Source organism: Argentina anserina, chromosome 2, assembly GCF_933775445.1.
Source record: "Argentina anserina chromosome 2, drPotAnse1.1, whole genome shotgun sequence".
In the NCBI taxonomy this organism is placed as follows: Eukaryota; Viridiplantae; Streptophyta; class Magnoliopsida; order Rosales; family Rosaceae; genus Argentina; species Argentina anserina.
The window spans coordinates 1,924,292-1,941,222 of record NC_065873.1 but is presented as its reverse complement, the minus strand read 5'-3'; positions in this window follow the sequence as shown (position 1 = coordinate 1,941,222).

The window sequence follows — 16,931 nt, the reverse complement described above, 5'->3', positions numbered from 1 at the left end:
AGAGTCATGGTCGATCTAGCCATTTGACTGTTTTCGAAACACATTGATTTTTGGCGGATTTGAAGAACGTAAACGACTTGATCGCTTGACTACTCTAATTTCATAGACTTGATAGCACTCCATAAAAGGGTTTTAGGCTTTACGCATCACATTCATCACGGTGGTTTTCAAGAGTTTGAAGAACGTAAAAGACTTAATCGCTTGACTGCTCTCAATTCATAGACTTGACAGCACTCAATAAAAACGTTTTAGGCTTTATGCATCACATTCATCATGACGGCTTTCAGGAGTTTCAAGGACGTAAAAAACCTAATCGCTTGACTGCTCTCATTTCATAGACTACAACACTCAATAAAAGCATTCTAGGCTTTACGCATCACATTCAGCATGACGGCTTTCATGAGTTTTAAGGACGGGACAATCACTATCCTCGATGATGTTGAAGATGAGCAACATGATGACACCACCTTAACTGTATATCCCTCTCTTATCGGGCCATTCGCTTTTAAAGCTCTATTTTATGGCAGCTCAACTCCCATCTTGCAATGGACTTACGCAGTTAAATAAGAATTTTCTCTATGATTGGCAGAAAAACCCTTATTTTTATTTTGATGTGACTGGACTTAAGATTGTTATTCTCAAGCTGCCTACGTATCCTTCTAAAGAAGGAATCAAGTCATCACGTAGTTCAACGGTTTTGTTTTGGTGCATTTTGCAGTTTAAGCTCATGCAGTCGTGGGGCATTTTTTTAATTCTCGTTCTGCATTTTTTTCTTGTGCAGTTTAGGCTCGTGCAGACTTGGAGCATGGTGTGACGTTTTGAAGCATGAAACTTCTTCAAGAATTTGCCGTTAATGGGACTAATTCTCAAACTGTCTTCCGCCATAATTTTGTAAGCTCCATTGGTGTATACTTCTCTGACGATGTAAGGACCATCCCACTCTGACTTGAATTTGGGGCCACTCTTGTGCGTCATAATGATGGGTCTTTGAACAACAAGAACTAAATCATCAACTGGAAATGACTATGCTCGAACACCTTTGTTGAAGACGTGTGACATCTGAGCTTGGTAGCATTCCAGGTGTTGTTGTGCATCAAGCCTCTTTTCGTCCAAAGCTTCTAACTCTTGAAGGCGCAACTTGACATTTTCCTCATTTGTGAGACCTTCTTGCAAAGCGATTCTTAATGACGAGATTTATTTCTTTAATGGTAACACGGTTTTGACACCATAGGTGAGAGAATAAGGTTGTAGCATTTATGACTGTCCGATACGTTGTTCTCTAAGCCCAGAGAGCTTCGCCCAATTTCTCATACCAATCCCTCTGTTTCTTGCTGACAATTTTCTTCAGAATATTACAAAGTGTTTTATTGAATGCTTTTGCCAAACCATTCGCCGGAGCGTTGTACATCGAAGAGAAGTGAAGCTTGAAGTGGAATTTCTTGCTTAACTTTTCTGTTGCGGTATTCAAGAAATACTTGGCGTTGTCTGTGATGATGCACCGTGGTATACCATAGCGTTGTATTATGCTTCTCGTAATGAAGTCCACAATATTTTCTTTCTTTATTTCTTTGAGTGGTATAGCCTTGGCCAACTTTGAGAAGGAATATGTGGCTGCCAAAATGTACATATGACCAACCGATGATTTCGGAGTGATGGGTCAGATTGCATCCATTCCCCAAACATCGAATAGGTGGCTAATGAATGAAGTTGGCATGAAATTGATAAGCTAGCCATTTTTGTGCATACTCCATACAATCATTGACCATGGTGGACCAATAATACCCTAGTCGTCTTACTTGAAAATATAACTTTGGTCTTGACTGATGTGCTCCACACACTCCAGAATGAACCTCTTCCATGGCTTTTACCGCTTAATCTTTTCCCAAGTATCGAATGAGTACTCCGTCAAATTACCTCTAATATAAAGTTTCTTTGTAATAGAGGAAGCGCGGTGCTTGCCGTTTGATGCTCCATCTTTGCTTCGAATCTTCGGGAAGCTTGTTATGCTCAAGATAGTCGATAAAATGATATCTCAAATCTTCAACATCAATGGTGTAAACTGACACTACATGAGAACTGGCGCACTGGAGTGAAGGCTTTGTTGTCACGATCCACCTTTGGCAAACTGGGATGTCCAAAATTTTGTCTCCAGACAATGCCAAAGTCGCCGTCAAGTTTGCTAATGCGTCTGCCATTTGATTTTCTTTTCGTGGCACATGTATAGTGTAAAATTATCAAAGTCATTCAAGAGTTGTGTGGCGAGTTGGAAATAAGGTACCAAATCTTCCTTATTGTCCTCGTAATTTGTGAGCAGTTGATCAATCACCAACTTCGAGTCTCCATACACTTCGAGACTTTGGATTTCAATTTCTAACGTTGTTTGCAATCCCATGATCAACGCTTGGTACTCTGCGACATTTTTGGAGCACAGTTCCCCAAGAGTAAAAGAATAAGGCAATATCTGTTTTTGTGGAGAGACAAAGATGACACCAGCCCCTGCTCCGTCTGCCCTAGATGGGCGATCAAAAAATATCTTCCAAGTATGGAGGACCTCTGCAAGGAAGACTTCCTCGTCCGGTAAGTCATCTGAGATTTCCCAATCTGCTGGAATAGGGTGGTATGCCAGGAAGTCAACCAACGCTTGTCTTTTTATTTCTTTAGCGGGCACATATATGATGTCGTAATGATTTAATAGTAACGCCCACTTAGCCATGTGCCCGGTTAGAACTGGTTTAGATAATATGAACTTAACTGGATCGGCTCACGGCACCAAATGCATTGTGTAAGCTTGCATGTAATGCCTCAACTTTTGAATGGTGACGACGATTGCAAGACACATCTTCTCTATCAGCGGATAATTTAGCTCAGGTCCGGTGAGGGTCCAACTTAAGTAGTACAAGGCTTTCTCCTTTTTGGCTTCATTTTCTTGGGCAAGAAGGGCCCCAAATGATCTCTCTTGAGCCGTGATGTAAAAGATAAAAGGTTTCCCGGCGATAGGTGCATCCAACACCGGAGGATTTGCTAGGTATTTCTTTATGCTCTCAAAGGCATTGCAACAAGCTTCATCCAATACAAATGGAACAACTTTCTTCATAAGTCGACTGAATGGTTGGCAACGGCCCGCCAGGTTTAATATGAACCGTCTGATGAAGGCAAGTCGTCCTTAGAGGCTTTTCAACTCGCGCAAATTTCTTGGCTCTGGCATTTCCTTGATGGCTTTAAATTTTTTTGGTCTACCTCGATGCCTCGGTGCTTCACGATTAATCCAAGAAATTTTCCAGAACTAACGCCGAAGGCACACTTCAAAGGATTCATTTTTAACTTGTACTTGCATAACTTGTCAAACACTCTTCGTAGATCTTGTAAGTGATCACTTCTTTTCTTTGTTTTGACAACCAAATCATCAACATAGCACGTTGGTACATTGCACCGACATTTTTAAACCCGAATGACATGACCTTATAGCAATAAATTCCTTTAGGAGTTCGAAATGCAGTGAATTCCTCATCCTCTAAGGCCATCCTTATTTGATTGTAACCTGATGATCCATCCATGAATGACAAAGCCTCATGCCCGGTTGTCGCATCCACCATGAGCTCTATGATTGGCATAGAGAAATCATCTTTTGGACACGCCTCATTTAAGTCACGAAAATTTATATAAACGCGGATTTGTCTATTCTTCTTCTTGACATGAACAATGTTTGCGATCCACTTGGGATATTGAACCTCTCTAATGAAGCATGCGGCAATCAACTTATCAACCTATGCTTGAATTTGAGGAATAAGTTATGTTCGAAAGCGTATTTGTGTTTGTTTGGTTGGCCGAGCCTCCGGTTTGACAGAAAGTCGATGAACTCCTACTTTTGGATCCAGGCCGGGCATTTCTTTGTACGTCCAATCAAAGACATCTTTGTACTCGAGCAACAGATCAAGAAATTCTTTTTCTTCTTCGGGACTTAAAGACGCACTCACAAAAATAGATCTTGGGTTTCCCTCTGTTTCCAAGTTAATCGCCTTAAGTTCGTCCATAGTGGCTTGCCCCCCGTCTTCAAGTTCTGGAGGAGCTTCGTCTACTTCAATTTCAAAATCTTCACAATCGTCTTCCTCTACGGCATATGCTTCTGCCATCGTGATATGATAAGAGGTTTGGACAATGTTATCCTCATCGCCATTACCGAGGTTGCTATCGCCTTTTTGGCCAATGAATATGATGGTATGTTGCTTCATTTTGAGTTGATTCGTAGAATCCACTTCCAACACACAATGTCTCTTCATGCGTGACGGGATAAGACTTTAGATTTCTTTGCTCAGCGTTTGACTACAAGTTGTTTTCCTCTTTCTTATTTGTCATTCATTCGATGCTTGGATCCTTTCTAATGCAGGCTTTCGCGGAATGAGGTTTGACTTTTTCTTATATTTGTCTGAACTTGAGATCCTTTTGAATACGGAAGGCCGAGTGGTTGTACTACCGATGCGATTGAAGACTGAACCTCTACTTGTTGTCATGTTCACACGGTCAATCACCGACACCCTGGTGATTGATCCTTTAATACATTCAGATGTTGCTCTTTGAGAACCTGGATGAATGCGATCGAACGACGAAATGCGAGGGGTTGATTGAACCTCTAGATTTTTCTCTTCAACTACCTCAACACTGATATGTTGCACATTGGCTCGCTCCGCCCTTCTCCTTTGTAAAATTCTGATTGGCTTGCTTGAAGTGAAACCGAGACCAGCTTTAGAAGAATCAATTATTGCCTCTTGCTCTCTTAACTTCTTTTGTGGCTCATCGAGCTCATGCGCCATCTTTGCTGCAACTTGGTCGTCCTTTTTGCTGATAAACTAAAGTCGTATCTGGCCTTTTCTAACAGCTTGTATGCGTTAGAATCGAACCCTTCACTTGTTCTTTTCTTGGGCAGCAATCCATGTTCCGTTTTACCTTGAATTGGTTTGACAAACCCCTTTAGTGGATGCTTTGTAGGATTTCGGTTGCTCACCTTTATTAATGACAATGTTGATTTCTCTCTCAACAATTTCACATCATCCTCTTCTAATTTTCGTGGGCACTCTTGTGACTTTGTCCCCACAAATGGAGACTCTCTCTCCCTTCGTCTAGACTTCGGAACATAGCGAAGGACCGGAAAGGCATGGCTGACTTTTCTTTCCATAGACAATGTTGCCGCTTCAAATGAGACTTTTTGCGACACTTCACCATGAAGCTCAATGTCTTCTGATTTGGCATCATTCTCCCTAATTTTAGTGGCTTTCCCTGTATAGGGTACTCCGACTGGAAGGACTTCTTTCATTGACTCCTCATCTGTGTCGAATTTAGAATGATTCAGCTTCTATGAATGGTTTGGTATCTCCTACCACAGTTTTCACACCTCCGCGAGAGAACTTGAAGCATTGGTGTAAAGTGGTTGGCATAATGCCATTTTCATGTACCCATGGTCGTCCCAACAACAAGTTGTACGAGGTCTTCGCATCGATGACATGGAACAAGGTGTTTGATTTTAACTCTCCGATGTCCATGTCTAGTCTGATCATCCCTATCGCTCTTTGTCCTCCTTGGTTGAAACCTTGGATCATGAGACAACTCATTGATAACTCATCAATGTTGATGCCGAGTTGAGATATGGTTGACTTGGGCATGATATTTACTACTGACCCTCAGTCTATGAGCATGCGATTCAACTTCCGTTCTCGCATGTACCCTGTCACAAAAAGATGCCGATTATGTGGCTTTGAGCCCAATTGAAGGTCATCATCTGTGAAGTGAATGACATCACAATATGCATCACACGCGCCACATTCCTTTATGCTTGTGGAGTGTTTTCTACGTCAATGAGCAACTCCACAAGTGCGCATCTCGTTGATTTTGGCAATTGCACCAAGTCAGAGAGGCTAAGTTGGAAAGGTAGACTCTCCAATTGTTTCAACACCTCATTTTTCTTTAACACTTGACTTGGACATATTTTTCTTACTTCAGACTTTTCGTCTTCTTTGGAGCTGACTTCACAATTTGTGGCCATTGAAGCGACCTCCAGTTGTTCTGTAAGCCAGTGCTCTATCGACAAGTTCCGGTGAAGAGTCTTCCACAAATATGAAACGAATTTCTTCTCAAAACGTCCTCGTCCACTCTCCTCCCATCGTGGAGGTGATTTCTTATAACTTGATCGGGCAACCGGTGAGTTTGACATCATACCTTTGCGAATTCTTCTCCGAGTGACCAATATCCATCATTCATCATCGGCATTAGAGGCAACTTGGAGGATAGGCGTGGAAACATGACATTCTTTAACTTCTTTGGTCTTCTTATGTTCGCGTGCCTCCTTTGGGAAATGGAACGGTGCTTTCATTGGGTGTGAAGGGAATGAAACTGGCTCGAATGACCCGAATGTTACAATAGTGCAATTGACTTTGGCAATGTCGTCAACATCTAGCTCAATCTTCCCTTGCTTGGCGAGATTCGTTTTCAAATCCTTGAGAACAAAGCACTTCTCTACAGGGTGACTAATAAGGTGGTAATATTTGTAATACTTCGGATCGTTAACACGATGCATTTCTTATGGACGCTTGCATTCCAGAAGATCTATTATCTTGTTTTCGAGCAGATCCTCTAACATGCCCGCCACATCAGAGTCTGGGAACGGGTACGTCTTTCGCTCCATCTCCTTCAACGTGCGTTTACTCCTATAATAGGTTCGAGGAGGTTTCACCTTATTGAACTCATTCGTATCCCGCGTAGAGATCTTAACCGGTGCAGTATTGATGACCATTGATTCTTTGGAAGGCTTCTTCACAAACTTGTCAAATCTGCTTCTGAAGACTTTGTCTTTTCGTTGGTCAACCAGGGACTCATTTTTTCCCTTATGACTTGCCAAGCTTAGCTCCATGTCGTGGGCTCGAGTAGCTAATTCTTCGAAATAACGAGGCTTGATTCCTTCCAAGATATATAGCAAATCAAAGTACATGCCTTAGATGCATATTTCAACGACTGACACCTCTGATAGTCGGTCCTTACAATCAAGGCTAAGTAAGTGCCATCTATTGATGTAGTCGACTACGAGTTCATCCTTTCGTTGCTTCGTGCTAGTTAGCTCCATCATGCCCAAATGTCAACATACTCTGGCTCTAGATCTGTATACCACTCAAAGACATTTCCCTTCAACGAGCGAACAAACTGCTTGACAAGGTGATCGTCTTCTATCCCAGCATTACTGCAAGTCTCCACAAAGTGGGTGACATATTGCTTCGGGTTCCCTTTACCTTGAAATTTTTGGAACTTTGGTGGCTGATTCCCTGGCGGCATCCTTAAGCTGTTGATCCTCTTAGTGTAAGGTTTGGAGTAAGTGAGGGAGTCACGAGAAGGACCTCCATATTGAGCCCAGATTGAGTTGGTGATGATATCCTGCAATTGCTGGAGTGATAAGGAACCAAGCGAGTCGTCAATGTTCTTGGACGTTTCTCTTTTTTTATTTACTTTGCTCCTGCCATGCGACTCTTTGGTGGAGTTCTCATCATCGTGATCTTCCAACTTGCTATAGAGCTCAACGATTTGTACGTCCTTTTCTTCAACCGTTTGGGTGAGCTTTTCAACCATCTCCAACAAATTGGAAAGTTGCTCATCGATTGTGGATGTCCCTGTCACCAAGACATGTGCATTGTCAGAAGAGGACTGATGCGCCATAGGATCAAAATTATCGCCATCTTATTTGGGACTTCCATGGTATGATGTCTTGCTCAATTCGTCATTAGAGAAAACGTCTTCCAGGATAGGGCCATCACCATGAACGGATAGAGGAGATTGCTCATTTGGCTCCTTCTCCTTTGACACTTGCTTCTTCCCACTTTGAGAGTCATGCTCTCCAATGTGATAGCTGGTTGACGAGGCTTACTGGCAAGTGCCATAAATGTTGTGGGTTGAGCTTTAGCCACGCTCCGGGTGACATGGACAATCGGTTCACTCTTTGATTTGGAGAATGTTTGTTTGGATTTCTTGACCGGCTCGGCCTCTCCGCTTAACCTCGCGGTTGTGGGTTTGGATTTCGTCGATGGAACGGCTTGGTTGTTTTTGGAAGCCATCGCACAAACGAATTTAAAGATTTTTCGGAGAAGGAGATAAGAGGCCAAAAAGGTTCCACTGGGCGTGCCAATTTGTAGAATGAAAATCTTAAAACAAATAAGAATGCAGACACGTGTACAAATGAAATGTAATTTATTGATAATTAAGCGCGAGGTTACAATCTTTGTGAACTCCTTTGATTCTATATCCGTATGTAACTTGGGTCAAGGGTGACATGCACTTGATCTTGAGAATTTGAGTTTGAATTTGGATTTGATGAAGAACAAACGATTTGGTAGCTTGATGATTCTTCGTGGACTTGAGTTTGGATTTGGATTTGGATTTGATGAAGAACGAGCGATTTGATAGTTTGATGATTCTTCGTGGACTTGGGAGACTTCGGGATTTCTCGAGAGTGATCTTGCTCACGTGATTTTCTCTCTTCTTCTCAAGTCCCCTTCTTCATGTTGGAATGAGTATTTATAATGTTAAATCTTCTATTTTATAGAATATTTTAATGATACTAAAATAACAATATTTCTTTAATTGTATAATTAAATTAATATGTATTTTCTAATTAATTTAAAATTAATTATTCTCATAACTAAATTAAGCATAAAATAATTGATTTAATTATAACCGTTAAAGAATTTATTAATTTAATCAAATGTCCGATTACAATTTCGAATCGTCAATAACATTGAATTTCCGATTTAAGTCGGAATTACCTAGCTTTGATTACAATCATTCATTTATGTGCTGACACGAGTTTTATTCGGATCCGCACTAACTTTGTTGACTTTTAGGCTACGTGTGCAATTTTGTCAGGTTCTTGGTCGATTTAATCATTTAGTGAAGATGATTTACTTCATTAAATTTCATGTGTCTACACATGATCACTACTGCATTAAGATATGTACCTGTTATACACGAATGACGATGATTTGGATGTGCTAGATCTTATTTCTACTGAATAGAGGATGATCGAACCAAATTAAAAGTTAAAACCTCGCTCTATCGACTTTGTTGAAAAAATATTGTCCGAACACTAAGCTGAAGATTGTATTTAACATTTTAATTATATTGATTGCAGGCTGGTATTGTTTGATGACACTGTGACCTCAACCTCGTTTCCTAATCTATAAACGAAATGGTTTTTTCGTAGTATATAAATCACCTGTATATCTAACTTCGGTAGCCTCTTCCGATGAGTTCTCCATGCTAAGGAACCGTGGTCACTAGATTATAATCTTACGCCAAGCTCTTATTACACCTCTTCCAATCTGTTATAGTACCCTGACGCATATTCCATGTTTAAATAATTATAATTAGAAAGATATATAGTTCAGTCATTTTCTACAATCACCGAATTGGATATATATGTAACCTTCCAAAGAACAAATGAGAGCAAAATTAAAAACAAGCCTCTTACATTTCTGATGCTAAGAGCTTCTTGAACCCTTTCATCGTTTGACCAAATATAAGATAACACATAATTGTTATTCTGTATGACCATAAATTATACATATATGTATAAAATGTCAATAGTTTAGGGTTGGCACATTCGCAGCGTACGGCATTGGTATGAACTTCACAGTAGCATATTCAAAATTAGGAACTCACCCGGCACCAATTCTCTCGGCGTTGTGTTACTGATTGAATTAGGAATTCATCAGAAATGTCTTCAAAATATTTTGGTTCCCTTTTTGTTCCATTGGATGGTTTTGGCGATGCTGAGCTACATTTTGGTTCCAAAACATGTACTGTTGTGTGGAAGCGGCCAACAATCTCAAACACACGGGTCAAATAATATCGATATTTCCCTCACTTTAGCCACTTGGTGGAGTTCGGGTATGATGTTTTCCACAAAAGACCTCGACATTAGTGTGTGTGGTATCAATCCATATAATCCAAGAATGACTCTTCACATTTTTCAATGTGAGATTATAAATGACTCAAATCTAAACCAATTAATTTTCAACATGTACATGGTTGATTTCGATAGTGCACTACAATATATAAGGAGGTAAATCAAAAAAAAATATTAGGGTCGATTAGATATAGAAAAATCGAGACGACATTTTTTACGCTATCAGTGTAAGAAAGATTATAACCTCTGCTACAAGTCCAATGTCTTCCACACAATCTGCATTATCTGGATCCGGACATTATCTGGATCCGGATACACATATTCTCCATTCCAACTTGTTGTAATGGACTGGAAAGGCACATAGCTAGCTACTTATTTGTACTATACAACCAACTGTCTTCATAAATATGCGCAGAATATATCGAAAATATTCTGGCAATAATTCTTTGAATTATTGCATTTAGAACCAAACTTATTACATAGCCAAGTGATGAGGGGAAGTTTACTTAGACTTACTTTAGAAGTATGCCAGGTCAGAAATTCGTTTAATCTTCCATAGGTAAAGTTAAAACAGTCTCGTTCACATAGTCAGTAGCTGACCATGAAATTCATGCTCAACTATCATTGGATGTAAATTCAAAGGTAAGGAGAATCTTTTTAAAATTAAGTTATTTTATTTTCAACTCTTAGATTTACATTCAATGGTAGTTGTTCATAACTTTCATAGTCAGCTACTGACTGTGTGAATGAAACTAAAGAAAAAAAAGCTAAAGATCAAATATACGAGATGAGTTTCAATTACCTGATAAAGTTCACTGAATATGAGTGTGAGGTGGTGGTAAAACTCGATTCTTGAATTTTCATTTTTGTGTATATTTGTCACTGGATTTCCAATTACGTATCCCTAATGTAAATTTATAACTGATCAAATTTATTGAATAAGATGCATGTATGTCGATTGTTGATTCTCAAAATATCAACAATAAGTAAGAGAGCAATTAGCATGCAAAACAAATTTAGATAAAGAACCGAAAGACAAAAGAGGCAAGAGAATATCGATAGATTCATATGTGGCCTGACTCCATTGAGATTACCTACGATACACAAACTGACATTAACCAAGTGAAGCTCAGTCGTTTATAGTGTAAGATGACTTAGATCCTTTAAGAGTGACTTGAGGAGCAATGCTGCCTGAGTAGGAATCTCCAGTGATGTAGAATGCATAAATTTAAGCTAAACTTAGGGTGATTGATCAACCACTGTGGTCATGATGACAAATTCCAGAAGTAAGCAATTTTACTCAATTGTATGCATGATTTCTCAGAAATGTTTTATCCTTTTATTTCCTACCTTCCGGAGAAATTGGTATACGGCTTCTGCTGTTTCTGTATCGTCGCTGTACCAACCTTCCTGCAATGAAAATTGAGTAGGAGAAACCAGTGCCAACAGGTGCATCTACAAAAATTACGCTGGCAATCTGAAATGAAAATTAGCACCATATGCATGCATGAGTAAAACTTAAATTACTACCACTACAAGATATTAAGGCTAAGGGGACATTTAGTTTAGGGACAAATAAACAAGTGTCCCTATATTCTTGTATTTGGGGACATATGTTAGCTTGTGTGCCTCAATATATATTTGGCACAAATCATGTATCCATATATATACAAAAGACACACTTATGTGTCCCTAAACACTTTAGGTATATCCACACTCATGTTTAGAGACTTATATATGTCCCTAAACTACATAAAATGTATATTTTGTTGGTAAAATACCATTGCTTTTTCAAGACAAATAGTAGAATACTCTCTTAATCAAACTCTTTCTTTTATCCATGAAATACTACGACATACAGAAACCCTTGGGCGCCATTAGACTAACTCATTACCTTATCTATGTTCCTTCTCACCTAGATCTATCGATATCTTTGACAAAACATTTCTCCAACATACGATTCTCGTTCTTCTCGCTCTTAGTAGAATACCCTGACCAAGAGTGGATGTGAGCTCCGAAGTTATTAACGAGCTACGTTGAGATCGTTAGTAACTATTTTACGATCTAGGTAATTAATTAAAATAAATGCTCGAAAGTATTTTTCAGAGTTTTCAAATAATACTCTTGAATTAAAAGGCATACACATTACGTCGAGTACATGAGAATGTTCGAAATTAGCGAGCTATTTATATGATTTTTCTAAAGTTGGGAAATTTAAAGGAATTATTTGGAAAATCAGAAAATGGTTACAGTGCAATCTTAGCCGTAGAAATTAATTGAATTATTTCAGCCCTTGGATCATTTAGACTATGTATGTGTATGGAGAGTAATTGAGAGCAAACAGATCGAGCCCAAAATACGTCGGCGGCATCAAAATAGGTTCAAAGGAGGCGGTGCAGCGGCCGGAGCGAAGCTAAAGGCGTAGGAAGGACAGTGGTTTGGCGCGTGGGTCGTCAGGTTGCGAAGAGGGAGGTTGGTTTGAGAGCTCGATCTGTTTGCTCTCAGTTGTCACATCCCGAAATTTGGAACATGACAGTATGTTGGGATTTAAAGTGAGATTAGCAAGCAAACAGAGCGATTAGGTTTCGCTCAGACACTTACTAACGTGAACAAGTGAATAAAAGGTTTTGACAAGTCAAACATGTTCACGAAATAACAAATGATACTACTTTACATTTCTGCGAAAATAAATAACTTTATACAACAAGAATGCGGAATGTAGCGTTAATGCCACCGGCCCAAATTAAACAAGTAGACAACCCAATTTTTAATACAAAATGAAGGTGGCTACAAAACAAGGAATCAACATCGGGAAACTTTACTCGAAAACATTGTTAATAAACATAAGAATGAAATGCTTAATTAAGGATAAACACAAACACTAACTCTCAAATGAGGCTCCTAGCTCCGAAAATAACAATTGGACCTGCAATACAACTATCGTAGGGGTGAGCATCGTCCTCGCTTGCCCAGTAGGGGCCAGCCCGCCCATGAGGTTTGAAAACCAAAATCAAGTAAGAATAAGTTTGGTAAAACATAGAGGGTAAGTTTTGGACGTCCAGAGTAAAACCATTTAATTAAAATAATGCAAGTTTGGGAATATCATGCTAAAATAGTTTGTAGAGCTCCAACAGTAGGGTAAGGCAAATTCAACTTCAAGCAATGCTCGACTGATCCTAGCGACTAAATAGTCGAGGCCAACTAATGTCTGTTATAATAACAGAGTAGCGAGAGTGTCCATTTAAACGAAATGCCCTCAATATAAAAGAATAGAATGGATCCAATAATAAATCGGGCATTGGCCCTCCAGAGGTTCACGGTCATCGACACCGTAGGATTACCTAGTATGCTAGGCTCCCGTCACTCTCAAGTCAACACACGCGAGGATTCACTACTTACCTTATCTCTAAATAGTGTCTGGTCTCGGGTTTTCGCAACATTTAATGCAATCATAAATTATTCAACCGAGAACTAGACTATGCAATTTATTTGGCCCAAAATACAACATAGGAGGGTTAACTCCCCTACCTGGAATGACGTGCAGAATCCCAGCCGACATCCAAATCCCAATATGTAGGTGTTGTTGTTACTCCAAGTCTCCGAAAGGTCCTCATGACATCAATTTTGAGTTCATGAGGTATAAAAGAGTGAACATCCAAGTCGAATATCGAAAATAAGTTGACTCAATCATTTTCCTAGTTTGACCAGGAAAGTCAAATGTTGACTTTCCGTTGACCAAGTATTTCCTGGTTTGACCAGGAATTAACCAATTCTCGGAAAATTCGAAAACAATCCAATTTCAATAGTCGATCGATACTAAACATACTTTATGGATATATTAGTTACTCAGTGGTTATGATGCATGTGTTCTTCCCTGCCGGACGGCGGCGCTGGATGGAGGAGGGATGGGGTCGGTCTCGGTGAGGAGGAAGAAACAGAAGAGGAAAAAAGAAAAATGAGGGAGAGAAAGCGCGAGGAAGAGAAAAGAAAGAAGAAGTTGGGCTCGAGCCTTGGGCCCATGTCAAGCTATTTTTGGGCTTTTTCTTAAAAGTTTGAAAACAAATACCCAAATAAGAAAATTATTTTTAAAATTAAAACATAACTTTAGAAATTTGTAAAAATAAAACTGAGCGTCGGAAAAATATTCTGAAGGCATTTCCGAGCTCGTGGCGATGTGTAGATTAATAACGACGTATTAAACTATATTTTCGACACTTAATATAAATGTTGATTAATTTGTCCTAATGTGTCGGTAATCGAGATTATAAATCTCGGATCTTAAATCAGTTACCTCCAATACACATACTTAGTCTAAATGATCCAAGGGCTGAAATAATTCAACCAATTTCTACGGCCAAGATTGCACCGTAACCATTTTCTGATTTCCCAAATAATTCCTTTAAATTTCCCAACTTTAGAAAAATAATATAAATAGCTTGCTAATCCAGAAAATTCATCGAACATTCTTAAGTACTCCACGTAACCTGTACGATTTTTAATTCAAGAGAGTTAATTATTTGAAAACTCTAAAAAATATTTTCAAGCATTTATTTTAAGTAATCACCGAGATCATAAAATAGTCACTAACAATTTCAATTTAGCTCGTTAATAACTCCGGGGCTCAAATCCACTCTTGGTTTGAGTATTCTACTAAGAGCGAGAATCGTATGTTGGAGACATTTTTTTGTCAAAACATCAATAGATCTAAGTGAGAAAGAACATAGATAAGATAATGAGTTGGTCTAATGGTGGCCAAAGATTTTTGTATGGCGCAGTATTTCATGAATAAAAGAAAGAGTCTAAAGAGAGTATTCTACCATTTGTCTTGGAGAAGCAATGGTATTCTACCAACAAAATATACATTTTTTGTAGTTTAGGGACATATATAAGTCTCTAAACATGAGTGTGGATACACTTAAAGTGTTTAGGGACACATAAGTGTGTCTTTTGCATATATATGGACACGGCCAAATATATATTGAGGGACACAAGCTAACATATGTCCCCAAAGACAAGAATATAGGGACACTTATTTATTTGTCCCTAAACTAAATGTCCCCTTAGCCTTAATTTCTAGTAGTGTCTAGCGGCAAGTCTGATTCTATTAGCAACTACTCTGCGTCTATGCCTATAATACCCCGACAATTCATATCTAATTTCAATTGAGTTCCCTAATATTATTAAGTTGGTCATTTCCAATTTTATTAGACGAGGATGAAAACGAAAGGGTTTGAAAGATTAATTTTTCGGAAACGTTCAATTTGACGAGTCTAAAAATTTACTTTTCACCCATCGGGTTTCGTAGAAAACTTTTTACATGAAAGTCGTAGAGCTCGTCGATACGAATTCGTGGACATGTGGCACGCCTAAATCGGAGTTTGTATGAAGAAGTTACGAATCAAAATGTATTTGGACATTTTTGGACAATAGTATAAATATGGGAATTAAAAAGAAAAATATGGTGAAAAATCAGAAATTCGGATCGGTATTGTTCATCCCGAAAAAAGATCCAGACGACTTTGGGCCGCTGGATCTCCGCCGTCCGGCCACTATAGAGCGGGGCACCGGTCACGTTTGAAAGATTGTTGCGTCCCCTGTCGATTGGTGGCAGCGCCATCTGCCATTGGGAGCGGTGAAACCCGAAAGTTCTCCCAAAAAAGCATATTTCGCCGAACTTCAACTCGTCGGATCTCCCTCCTCCGGCAACCAATCAGTAAGATTCTTGTCCCATTTTAAAGGTCTCCTTCCATACTAGAAACCCTCCAAAAGATTTAACCCAAATAGTTGTGTGCTAGGAGAATCGAAGAAAAAAAAATCCTAGGTTTTTAAATTGGGGCTTTTTGGTTTTTGTTAAATTGAAGTGTTTAGGCTCAGAATTAGACTTTATGGTAAACTAGGAAGTTGTTAGGAATGCCATTTAGATTTTGGTGGTTATTGGTGGCGGTCGGTAAACAGTAGCGCCGCATAAAATAATATTGTGAACAGTACTATGTAAACCGTAACTTTGAACAGTGTTCTGTAAAACAGTAAATATGCACAGTGTTTGGTAAAACGGTAAATGTGAACAGTGTTTAGTAAAACAATAAAACATGAACAGTGTTTTTTGAACAACATTTAGCTGACCGACGAAATCGTCACCTGATATTTTACGTATCATTTTCTAAGCATTTTATCATGCTATTAGGTAACCCACGAAACGAGTGAAGAAATTACTTTCAGTGTCGCGGAAGTTGCACACAAGAAATAAGGTGAGTAAACCTCACAATGATTATCATGATCGAAGTAGTATTATAATTATTGAATTTAGTTTGAGTTGTCACCATAGTCACTGCATCACTAGTTTATAAAAATTATTTTAAAAATATTTTTTGGTTTAAATTACATGAACTTGATCGTCTACAGTTCATGGGTAAGTGAAACGCTATTTTAATAAATAATTTTAAAAAGGTTTTTGTGATTATGGATTATGGTGAATGTGAGTAAATCTCACTATGACGAGCCTACCCTTGGTAGTGACTCATATTTACGTTTTCTTAAAAATATCGAACTATGACATATGTATAATATAATGGGTTGTGTATGTGTATAAAATGGTAAAATACGATAGATATATATGAGTTGCTATATTATATACTGTTACGTTCTTATTTCCAAATGAATTATATTGTGGTAACTATATTTATTTTATTTGAGCAAGAATCGCTTGTTGTAGTACAATAACATTAATGGATTGTTATTGTACGTGGTTTTAACATTGAGTTTTGTTAAAACATTTTCTGTCTTCGGACGTGTTTTTCTGTCTTCATACCAGTCTTCAGACGTGTTGGCATATCGGAACCTAGCCTTAGCCGGGCGAAAGCTATGATGCAATTAGAGCTCTAGTCTGTCTGCCGGTGTACTGGCATGAGATGTAACATATGGGTTACCGGCTTATGAGTACCCATATTTTTGCATATTGGGTAGCAAGTGGTTGCCCAATGTCTGGCGGCGTACT